Raw genomic sequence first — 13,193 nt, forward strand, 5'->3', positions numbered from 1 at the left:
ATCCTGCTTGTTAAAGCAAGGGAAGTCAAAATGTTTCATGCATCATAGATTTTTTCAGAGGGTGGAAGCAGTGCTGAGAAACAAGGCAGATTTTTGAACACTGTTTCTTGGAATCCACAAAGAAATCCCTCAATTTGGCACACAATCCCAGTTATCCATTTGATTTGGCAGAACTACGCGACTGTCATCTATCCACTATCATGATTCTGATCCCCTTATTTGGTCTCATAAAACCCACCAACAGACAAAAAGCTCAGTATTTAGATATTCTGGTATTTCTATGTCAACCCAGGCTTATTGGAAAAAAAGTTCCTTAGTCTCTTTTATCATGACTAGTGTTTCATAGGATCTGGACCATTAGCTCTGCATCCAAAGTGCAAGTCTGTACCAGGTGAGATACCAAGCAAGTTTACTATGTCAGAAATGCCAAACATATGGAGCTTGTTATGTGATGTAAACAGGTTTACAAATCATGTGCTATTGTAAAAGTGGTTATAGCATTGTGCAAGGAACGGTATAATAAGTCTTTAACGGTATAATAAGCAATAAATCGTTTACACAGTATTTTTAAGAAATCCTCAATGACGATATACATGACTGGAAAAATAGTCTGCATGTGCATTTGAAATGTTTTAATGTATGATTTTAAACAAGTCTCTTCAGACCTTAGAACTTTACATGATTTATGAGCTTCTACAACTTTTGACTGAACTCCTGAACTCCTTTCCACAAATTGATTATAGAAATAAAAACAGCATACATAATAACAGTTTTCTTTAAGTCTTATTAAGTGCAAACAATAAGTGCAATTTAATCTAATATTCAAAGTGCAAATAGAGACCACATTTTTCTTCAAGGATGATACAGAGCTAAGAAATAGTTACAGCTACATAGCCCAGCCTAAGAAAGCTTTCATATTGGGAGATTTCTGCATGGATCAGGGAGAATGAAATCGCGTTTGCTGGGCATGCATTCTGCAAGATAGGCTCTGTTGTGCAACGAATCTTCCGCCATGGTCTCATCAGTCATCTTGACACTTACTCTCATCACGTGATTTTTATTTCTATAAAAAGCAAAACGACAGTGGCAGTGGCATATTCTATCCTAATTTCACCCTCACTCTCTCTCTGTCATGGCAATATCGCGAGACAGCGTTCCACCTCGACGAGAAATCTCGTCACATGTTAATCTCACAAGATCTCATGGAACGAGATCTCGTCACACCCTAGTGAAAAGCAATAAGAGTTGTTGGTGTTTTACTGCCACTAGTGTTCATTTCAGCTGGAACCTGCATTGAATTGGTGTGTATAGGTACGATTTTTTCAATAAGCTTAGCTTGCAATATGGTCAAAAATTCCTTTGAAAATCCTCAAAAATCCTCCAATACTTAAATTAAAAGATCAAAATGAACCAGTTCTCAAAAGAGATATGAAGATTCTATAATTATTTACTCACCCTCATGTCATTACAAACCAGTTATTTTTCTCGTGGAAAGCACAAAAAAGCTGTTCAAAAGAATCTTCACGAAGGCCTTTTTCATACAACAACAGTCAAGACTTAAGGAATATGGCACAAAAGTCATATGGAACATGTTTAATACTTTTATGGTGCTTTTTTGAACCACGACAGCCTGAGTTTACTAAGAACTATCATTCTATGATCAGTGACTCTAAAGAAATCCTTTTTGTGTGTTCCACTACAGATCATACGAGTTTGTTCCAACATAACTGAGTAAATAAAGACTTTTAGATTTTTAATATCACTTTCCTTTATGGAATTTAGCAGATGCTCTTATCCAGAGTGAGTTTTAAAAAGCTTTGGTTTTCATATGTAAAACTGCCAAGGTAAACAGATGGTGAGCGTACATTTCTGAACGGTTATCTGCTAGCCGTAGCAGATATCTCCCTTGACAAGAATTTTAAAAGCAATTACCTGGCAGCAGCACATTCCGTAGGCTTGTCATACAGTAAAAAATATCAAGTAACAAATAAACAAACAAAAACATTGCATAAAGGGCTAGCTTGGCAACAGCTACTCAGCAAATGATGAGCTGATCTGGATTACGCTGGTCACTTTGGCAGGTAATGTCTGCCTGTTACACTGTCATGTGTTGTTACAGGTGTTTCTTGAGATGCAGCCACAGTTATTACATTGGCAGAAATACTTCACTTGTGCTTCAAAATCATAAGCAAGCATAAACAAAAGACTTCCAGCTGAACCCTTCTCTCATACCTCATGTCATACAGAGTTTCTCCACAGGGGAGCTGTCAGCATAGATATACACCATCTCCCCTAGACTCCAGAAGTTCCTTCCTTTTACAGCAGAATGCATTACAACCATAATACTATCAACACTCAAAACTCTCAAAACTTTTGACAGGCCTGTAATTCAAGATCTAATGTGCATACTTTGCAGTGCAAAGTTTGGAAAGAAAATGAATAATAGCAACATTCTGACTAAATTATGGATGCACAAATGTTTATGAATCTCCTGTCCTGTTGACAAAATGCAAGTGGAACTTAAACTTTATCATTCAAAAGTGTGGGGTTGATACACATTTTTTAAATCTTTTTGAGTCTTGATCACCAAGGCTGCATTTATTTGATCAAAAATACAGTAAAACAGTAATCTTTGGAAAAATTATTACACTGTTTTCTATTTTAGTATATTTTAAATGTATTTTTTTTTTTCTGTGATGGTAAAGCTGAATTTTCAGCATCATTACTCCAGTCTTCAGTGTCACATGATCCTTCAGAAATCTAATATGCCGATTTGGTGTTCAATAAGCATTTCTTATTATCATCAATGTTGAAAACAGTTATTTTTGATGAAACGTTTATACATTTATTTGAGAATTCTTTGATGAATATGCAGATCAAACAGCATTTATTTAAAATAGAATATTTTTGCAACAATGTAAAAGTCATACTGTCACTTCTGATCAATTTAATGCATCCTTGCTGAATAAAAGTATTAATTCTTAAAAAAAAAAAAAAAAACCTCACTCTCCTCAAACGTTTTTCCAAAACATCGCTCCTTTATTTAATGATGGTGAGAGTCCATATTTATCAACAAAAATCAAATTAGACTTAGGCTATAATAAAAGTAAAGTAACTTGCACTCTTTGTGTGGTAGAATTACATAGAAAACCTTGAAATTAGTTGGATTAAATGTAATCATTTGAAAAATACTTCATCTCATTTATAATAAATACAAAAAAGTCATTCCGTTCATTGAACTCTCCCAGCAAACATTGGTCCGACGGCGACGTCGTGTCCCCGGCCAAAAATAGTCACGGTAGGACGGCATAAATCGGTAAAAATATGTAACACAGAACATTTCCTAAAAATGCATTCAGATATGTTTGTACATGTCTATAGTTCAATGGGGTTGCATGTATAATTGTTACTTTGACTTTTAGCTGCGTGTAGTTTAATATATACCCTGTTGTAAATCGGTTGTGAGAAGACGTCAGTAGGTGACGTCTTTTACACGTGTATTACACGTCCGTCATGACCCTCTGTGAAATCCTTGTTCAATATGCAAAAGCTGTGATTACACCTTGGTTAATACTGCAATAATTAAATAAAGTGCACCAAGTAGTTTTTAAGAGGGTTTTAAGAGGTTGTGAATAGACGTCCACTGACGTCGTTTACACGTCTAGTCACGGTCCTGAAAAGACGTCCACAGACGTCTTTTACACGTCTCGTCAAGCAAGACTAGCAGGGGAAAAAATAATTTTCTTTATGAAATACATGATTTGTATACAAAGTAAATATATTTAATTTATCTTGTTTAAATAAATTGTAATCATAAAGTGCCCAGTGTGGTAAAGTGATTGCAAGCTACTGATTTTTAGTCATTATTTCAACCTGATTTATGTAGGTCTATTCGTTGTTATTATTTTCATGGAATGTACGCATATACATGTAAAACAGATATATATACAGTAATTGCAAAAACTGCGCTGCCAACATTTAGTAACAAATCTGGGGATATTCCAAAATCCCGCGATAGGATAGATTATCTCGCGGTTCCAAGAAAAGAAACTGATGGGAGTTCTGTAAAGTAATGCAATAAAGAATATATGGAGAAGTTTAAGTATTTAAAAAAGACAATATTAATGCAAAGAGTTTGAAGATTTGAATTATGTATACAATATCAGGATTATTTTATTTATTTATTTATTCTTCTATAGTTAAACCGTGTACGTTTCACACTCCAGACCAGTAGGTGGCGGACATGCACCTTTTACGATGGTTGGCCAATCCGCCAAAAAAACTCGAGAGAAAGATGATTATTTATGATTATTTCGCGCGATAGTGGTTAAGCGTTCACCTGTCCTGGAACATACAACCACGAGGAGAGGAGCAATTGAGGAGGGAATTGTGTCTGTATATATTTATAAAATCTACTGTTGGGTAAGTACATTTTGTATTATTTGATTAACGTGCTTGAGTTTTACGCGTTTGACACGAAGGAACCGAGAGAAATGATGCGTACATTGTCAACTGAAATTCACCAGGTATGGCTAAAATTAGCTAACGTTAGGCTAGAAATTACTTTGAATTTATACATGGTACACCATAGTATAAAGTATATTTAATGATACAGTCAAAGTTATTACTGTAAATTATTAATGTAGCCTTTTGAGAGTTTCTTTCAGAAAGTAAATTATCTGAATTGAGATTGAAATGTTTAGCTGGATTCGAACATGTTTGTTTTCAGTAACTGCTTTAAAATATTTTGTAATTTTAGAATTGCTAATCATGTCCTCTGAGTACCAAAAGATATGAAACTCAAAAATGTACATAAATTATTTCAGTGTATTTTGTTTACACAGGTGATAGCACACAAAAAAATGTGTCACTTTTGCCTTTAATATGTCATTCTCATTTAGAGGTAAAAATGTATTCCATGAGTCCGGGTTTTGCCTGAATATCAACATAATATCCAAAAAAATTGATTTTAAAAAGTGATTTATTTTAATATTTTAGACAACTATGTACTTTTTTTTTTTTTTTTTTTTTAATACATTTTGCATGTGTATGTTTATTGTACTTAATGAAATTACATGCAAGGTGTAATTTGTCTCGCAGGGTCGCATAATGAACAGCCATCTTCCAGACAGAGAAATCAGGAATCGTTCTGCAGGCCATCGTGGACAGCCGAAAGAGGCATAGTATTGTTTTCTTGTTTAATGTCATACACCTAAAGATGATTTTTATTTATTTTTTGGTAATTGTACAGTTATGCTGTTATTCATTCATTAATGTGACCTTTCTGACCTTAAATAACTTGAAATTTGCAATAACGTGCAATTTGTCTCTCAGGTTCACATAACGAACAGCCATCTGCCAGACGGAGAACTTATGAAATGTTCTCCAGGCCATCTAGGGCAACCGAAAGAGGCATAGTATTGTTTTCTTGTTTAATTTCATCCACATAAAGAGGATTTTTAATTAATCGTACACTTACAGTGTTCAACAATGAATGTGACATTTTCTACCTTAAATAACTTTGTATTATTTTTCACACCTTTTGTTTGTAATGTGTATTCAGTATTGTCTCCTGTCCCAAATTCTTCGCTGGCACCGCAGTCCCAGAGGACGCCCCCATCCCAGAGGGCACCCCAGTGTATGTGAGAACTTTAGTCACATCTTATTTTAAACGCAGTCCACCTTAGTGACAACACAGCTCAATATACACTACCAGTCAAAAGTTTGGAAACTGTACTAATTGAATGTTTTTGAAAGAAGTCTGTTTTGCTCATTAAGGCTGCATTTAAAAAAAGTAAATAAATAATAATAATAAAATAATATTGTGAATATTTTTAATTTCAATAACTATTTTTTATTTTAAAAATAGTATAAAATGTCATTTATTCCTGTGATCAAAGTTGCAAAAGCTTTATATTTCAGATAAATGTTGTTCTCTTGAACTCTATACTCATCAAATAATCCTGATAAAATTGTACACAACTGTTTTCAACATTTATAGTGATAATACATGTTTCTTGAACATTAATTCGGAATATCAGAATGACTTGTGAAGGATCTTGTGACTCTTAAGACTGTAGTAATGATGACAAATTCAGCTTTGAATCACATCTTCTACACGATGGTCCAGAAAAATTAATAACAGCAATTCGTAATGTTGTTTTGCCTCTTGACAGCTGCATCGAGGAGTGAGCACAGACCTGACGGTATGTTTGTTCCAGCCATGGGGTTGTCCTATCCACAATTGAATTAACATTTTACAATGTTTTATTTATTTTCTTTTTTCATTTTTTTTTTTTTTTTCAATAGGTGGTACCAGACCCTCAAGGAGCGCCTACCCCATGTCAACCACAAGTAAGAAATATTATTTGTGGTGGTTTTAAAACACTGGCCAGTAAAATAAAATGCAAATGCAATTTTTGTTAAAGTACTAGTTTATGGTTTTAAACCAAGTATTGAATGACAATAAGTGTTTTTACTCACTGTTAATTCAGTCTTGCACTTCTGTTTTCACAACCTTATTTTTACCTGAAATCAGCAGGCAAAAAAGACTGGGAAAAAGTGTCCAAATAAACTGTAAAATGTTATGCTCTGCATAAACTCAAATAGCGACTGCAAGTGTCATAATGAAGAATTATTCAGGTGTCCAGTTGTGTGTACATATTACTCTAATTTTTCTTTCAGAATTTCAAAGGAAGTTCTTTTCAATGTTGTTCGATTTGAAAGATCAACTTAAGCAAATAGTTGGCATTCTGGACCCTGGCAGGTCTACAACATCTCTAAAGAAGATGGATTCAGAGAGTGACCTAAAACTCTCTGAAGAATCCATCTAAGATGTTGATGTCAAGTTGATCTGTCAAGTTGATCTTATTTCAATTGTTTTCACATTTAGGTCCAGCAACTGTCCAGGGTTGGTAGATATTCTGTTCGAGACTGTCAACAAAGTTATGAACAGAAATAAAAATATATATATTCTCTCCCCTTAGATGCTGTGAAGAGGTGGAGCCCAAATACTACCGACACCGAAATAGATGCAGCAATGGCGGAACATCTGAAGCACGCTCCAGGAAGACCTGGGGGTGGAGGATAGAAAAAAATAAGCCAAACCGCTGTAATGTGTTTAAGGGAAAGTTCACCCAAAAATGACCAAAAAAACCTCATGTTTCAGACCTGTATAACTTTCTAATTTCGGCTGAACACAAAGATATTTGGAAGAATGTAACCAAGCAGATCTCGCCGCCTTAACTATCATAATAATTTTTTTCTATAATGGTAGTTAATGGGTTGTGAGATCTGCTTGGTTACAAACATTCTTCCAAATATATTTGTGATCAGCAGAACATAGAAAGGTATAGAGATTTGAAACATGAGGGTGAGTAAATAACAGAATTTTCATTTTTGGGTGAACTATCCCTTTATATAATTAAGTATTTTGTACTTGTTGTTTTAATTTGGTTAACAGATGCTAAACCGTTCCAAAAAATAAAAAGTGCTAAATCAGAACATGCTTCTTTTTTGCTTATGTCCACAAATAATGTGTTCTTGTTTGTGATGTACACGTGATTTTTTTTAATGTATGTTCAGGTCTGACTGGACCGATTTTGAACCTTTTGTCAAGTTAAACCTCAAGACATAATTAATTGCCTTTCACGATGTTACACAATGGGTGTGTGATTATTTCATAATCAGGCTTATATACACTTAAAATATGCAGCAACACATTTACACGTCCAGAAGACGACGCACTGACACGTCCAGAAGACGACGCACTGACACGTCCAGAAGACGACACATTTAGACGTCCATGGACGTGCAGAAAAGACGTGCAGTTCACGTCCAGAAGACGTCAAAGACGTCGGTTCAACTTTCATTTTGGAACTATTTTTCAACCATGACGGGACGTGTCGGACGGACGTCTTTTCAACGGCCAATAGACGTCCGAATGTTTGCTGGGCTATTAATTCAATATCCTATTAGTAAATGATTCAAAATATTTGTCCACATAAAAGTGGAAACTGTCAAAAATTTGTGTGCTAACTACACTTAATGTATGCATATTACCCATGAATATTAATGAGATCATGTCTTTAGGTAACATCAAATCCAGCATCACACAACATGACAGATGACACAGTTTTGAATGTTGTGGTGATATGTTCTAGGTAATAGATTCAGAAATAAGCAATAAAGTTATTCAGCCTGTTCAAATAATCAAGATTGGAGAGTTCTGTGTACAATACACTTAAAATCACAGTTTGAATTATGTGGGCTCTTTTCCTCCCCAGTCTGTTTCTTTGTGCTGTGAGTAACAGGTTTAAAAACAGCGCAAAGCATTTTGTTTGAACCCTTCATAATGATCTCAATTTAAAAATCAGCCTTGTTGATAAATGTTCATGTATGTGTGAGGGAAGCCAACTCTGTTTGTTCTCAGTAGGAACAAGCTCTGGGTACTTAATCATTTCTGCAGAGGCAGAGGCCACGGGTCGTCTCCAAAGCATGGCGGCTTTGATTATCCTTATATTAGAGACAGAAAATGTGGCTTGTTGGAGTTTATAGGATTTTGTCACAAAGCAATAAAATTAATATATGCAAATCATGCCATGTTTGGCAAATGGTAAAAAACAACAACTTGATTTCATAGAATTTAAGTCTACAAGGTTAATCTTGTTTTAGCAGATGATTTAAAGTGGTGGTTCTCAGCTGGTTTTGCTTCATGACACAGAATTCCCAGCACAGCACAAATATGTGCCCATTAATCAAACACTTACATTATTAATATTATCAAGAAATGAGTAGCCCCAACAATATGCTAAATTGTACATTTCTACACTTCTCTTGAATGTCAAAGGCTGACATATCCGCCTTTTGACATTTGAACCTGCATTCAGATTGCAATGAAAGGTTGTTTCTAAAAAAATTTAAAAGGTAATTGTGACTTTTTATCTTACAATTCTGAGCTTTTTTTCTGTAAAATTCATGTTTATATCTCACAATTCAGTTATAAGCTCAGAATTGCAAGACATAAACTCGCAATTGCGGGAAATAGAGTCAGAGTTGCGAGATATAAACTCATAGTTGTGAGATAAAAACTTGCAATTGTGAGTTAAAAAGTCCACAGTTGCGTAATTGCAAAAGAATAAAAAGTTGCAATTACTTAGTTTTTTATTATTATTATTATTATTATTATTATTATTATTCCATGGCGGCAACAAGCTTCCATAGATTACTGTTCAAAAGTTTTTTTAAATAATTCAGCATTAAAGGTGCTAAAGAGGATCTTTTCGTCGACTGAGAAACCACTGTTAGTGAGTTTTTGAAATGAGCGCATGCATAAGCTCATTTCGAGGGAATGCCTCTCAAAACTCGTGCACGAGTATTGGAACATGAGTGTTTGTTTACCACCGGCATTCGCTGTGTCATATTAGTGAATTCATTATGTTGGACTCACCGCAGGTAACTCATAATCTGCAGTTGTTACTCCTGTCTCCGGACAAAAACATCGCATGCGGCGCCTGTGGAGTGTGGAAAGTTACTGGAGCGCACAGCCGCGCACGTCTCTCACAAGGAACGTCACGGCAGTGATTGACAAGCCAGAGGGCCAATCGTTTACGCGATGATCGCGTAAACAATTGGCTGATGTTTTTAAGGCCCTACCTCGCGCACAGATGATGTATATTAATATTATTCCTTTCAGTGCACCTAATAAATAGTCTTTTATCAGTTAGTAAAGACAGTTTCAAGTAATATTGCAAAAATGTATAAAACAAAACATCCTCTTTAGCACCTTTAAAGGGATGGTTCACCCAAAAATGAAAATTATCCCATGAATTACTCACCCTAAAGTCATCCCAGGTGTATATGTCTATCTTCTAAGTACACATGACGTGCTACGCGTTATATTGTGTACTACGTCACGGAAGTTAACGCATTTTGGAAATACGACGAATGCGTATGGCTGTCGTGCTGGAAACTCGTTATTTTACTTTGTAAAGTTTTAAATAAGGATATTTGTCTTACACAACGCATTGATTCACTTCAGAAGGTCTTTATTAACACCCTGGAGTCATATGGATTAATTTCTTTATAGATGGGTGCATTTTTTGTTGTTGTCTTTAAAATTTGGGCTGCCATTCACAACCATTATAAACATTGGAGGACTAAGGATATTTTTAAATATATCTCCGATTGTATTCATCTGAAAGACGATAGTCTAGGATGGCTTGAGGGTGAGTAAATCACTGAATAATTTTCATTTTTGGGTGAACTATCCCTTTAAATTGATCAAAAGTGACAGTAAAGACATTTACGTTCATACACACAAACAACAAACTATTTTAAATTTTAAATCAGCTCCCTATTCATCAAAGAATCCTTAAAAAAATGTATTGTATATAATGTAACAAAAAATATTAAGCAGCACAACTGATTTCAACATGTATTATAATAATAAATGTTTCTTGGGCAACAAATCAGCATATAAGGGTGATTTCTGAAGGATCACGTGACACTGAAGAGTAATGATGCTGAAAATTCAGCTTTGCCATAACAGGAATAAAATATATCTTAAAATATATTAAAATAGAAGAAGAAGTTATTTGAAATTATAATAATATTTCACAGTATTACTGTTTTTACTGTATATTTGATCAGATAAATGCAGCCTTGGTGAGCATAAGAGACTTCAAAAACATTTTTAAAAACTTACCAAGCCCAAATCTTTGAACAGTAGTGTATACAACCACTAATGTGACATGAATGACTGTATAAACTTCAGTGAAGTTTATTTGGGTTTAAAGCACACTCTAATGATGAATTCTTGCCATCACATTATTGTTAAGTATCAAGCATTCAGCATCATTTCACTTATGCTAAAAACAAACATCAGGAGTGCCATGTCAGATGCAACCTCTGAGACCCATTAATGTGTTACGCCTTTCTCTCAACATGATAACCACATTTTTCTCCCCATCTCTCAGCAAGTAATTTCCTCTCCATAAAGCCAGTGTGCCTAATTTGACAAACACCAATAATGGCTCTCAACAGAGAATGAATGATGGAGTCAACTGGAATCTCACCAGAGTCTTGCATCCTGCCATCTCAGCTCATTTAGCCTTATTTCCAGTCATTTACAACAAACCAATTATTCACTTGGATGTGATCGTCTCATCAGCCTGCTCGATTACATGAGGATGAGAACAAGACCGCAGGCAGCTATTGAAAATGAATCAGCTCATTATTCTTAAGGAAGTTAGCTAATTAGTTGGGACATAACACACTCTGTAAATGGAGAAGCATTAAATGCTTGTGACATTAAAGGCACCCGTGAAACTGTAAGCAATGACATAATGGAAAGATGGAATCCAAAACAGATCAGCCCTAGTTCAGAACTAAAATGCTTCAAACATGTTCTCAAACATACAAGACATTAAATATATACGAGATAAAGGAATGCGAAGATATTAGTGACATAAAGGAAAACTAAAACCCAAAGAAACATTTGAATGTTATATGAGATACACACTCCACAATTTCAACCAGGATTTCTAGGAATGTTCTTGGAATGAATATCCAAGACTCAAGCAGACTTTTCACCACCACTTCTGTTTGTCTGTATGACAATACACTAAAAATGTTATTAAAATATACAAAAAAATGACACAGTCTTCAGTGTCACATGATCCATCAGAAATCATTCTAATATGCTGATTTGTGCTAAAGAAACATTTTATCACTTTAAACATTATCACTGTTGAAAACAGATGTGCTGCTTATTTTTGTGAAAATCATGCCACAAATTTTTTTGGATTCTTTTTTTAACAGTATAATGCATTCTCCGTCACTTTTGATCAATTTTATGCAACCTTGCTAAATAATAGTACTAATTTCTTATATATATATATATATATATATATATATATATATATATATATATATATATATATATATATATATATATTACTGACCCAAAACTTTTAGTGTATATGTAAAAAAATAAAATAAAAATAAAAAAATAATTAAAATTTTACTACGAAATATTGTCAAAAAAGCTTAACTTTTCCAAAATTTTCATTATTACAATTACATTTTACAATTGGTATCATTAGATAATTTAATGAGTCACCAAAATGGTTGTAACATGGTCACTGTATTTTTACAGTAAGGTTCTGCCAGGCCTGCATATCAATGATTTCTTATAATACATAATTACATAATATGTTTGTCCATAACCCCATAACTCATGAACATCCAGCTATGTTAGAAGTCTAAGTCTGTATAGAGACGTGCAAGTAAAATAAACTTAAGATGGTCTCATGCACATCACTTGCTTTAATTGTTCACCCCCAACTGGACACTGAAGGAATCGCGTCTTTATAAATGAAGGCTGATGGAAGCCAAAAACATCAAGAAAGGCACAATTTTAAAAGGAAAGTTAAAGAAAAGTAAGTGATAGCCTACAGTACAGTAAATTACAGCCAATTATGCACATATTTGTAAATCAAAACAGACTTATGCTCATTTAAAGGCTTTTGTATATGACTAATAATTTTGTTCTCTGGTTTTATAACCGTTTTGCGTCCAATTTATACCACTTATACAGTAGGCTATCCAATGCATAGGGCTACAGTTTAGCAAATTAAACAAATAAAAAAGTCTCCTGTTAATATTATAGCATATTTTATCTAAGCTTCAAATTGAATATTTAAAAACTTTAATGAATCAATGTGCATGAAGGCCTATTACTGCATCGGTAAACGGAGTAACACAAAAACAATACAAAACAGGCTACAACTTCATGAACAGGGTATCAGACATTAGTACCACAACTGAAGCTTACAAGTCCATCTCATCAAGTTCCCTACTACTGCAAGTTAATAACAAACAAAAAAGCTTCATCCTCTTTTACTTTAAAGTGATTAAGGTGCAAATAAAAGCGCGCGCCTTTGTATGAGGCACCTGCGCTCGTGAGTGCTACTGCAGTGACAGATGAAAGAGCGTTTCACTCACCTTTAACGAACATGAAAAATAATTCCAGGCAAATTGTTGCTTCGCTGCTTGTCATCAAACACAGAGCACAGAGAAGACATATGCTCCACACAAGAATTCGAGCTCCATCCTCAAGCTGCTGTGCAAATGAGGGAAAGTAAAGTACAGCGCGCTCATCTCGCGCGCCGGTCCCTCCCCTTCACGCGCTA

General features: G+C 34.6%; 1 protein-coding gene across 1 annotated transcript in view; it reads right to left on the reverse strand.

The window, feature by feature from the left end:
* The window catches only part of cpne4a (copine IVa), a 71,485-nt gene extending 58,402 nt beyond the window's left edge, over positions 1-13,083 (reverse strand). The window contains exon 1 of the mRNA XM_067396167.1: positions 13,006-13,083. The gene's annotated coding sequence lies outside the window, so the exon portion shown is untranslated. The remainder of the gene's footprint in view (positions 1-13,005) is intronic.
* Positions 13,084-13,193: the final 110 nt, after the last annotated feature.

The sequence above is a fragment of the Chanodichthys erythropterus genome, chromosome 2 (genome assembly GCF_024489055.1).
Source record: "Chanodichthys erythropterus isolate Z2021 chromosome 2, ASM2448905v1, whole genome shotgun sequence".
Classification (NCBI taxonomy): domain Eukaryota; kingdom Metazoa; phylum Chordata; class Actinopteri; order Cypriniformes; family Xenocyprididae; genus Chanodichthys; species Chanodichthys erythropterus.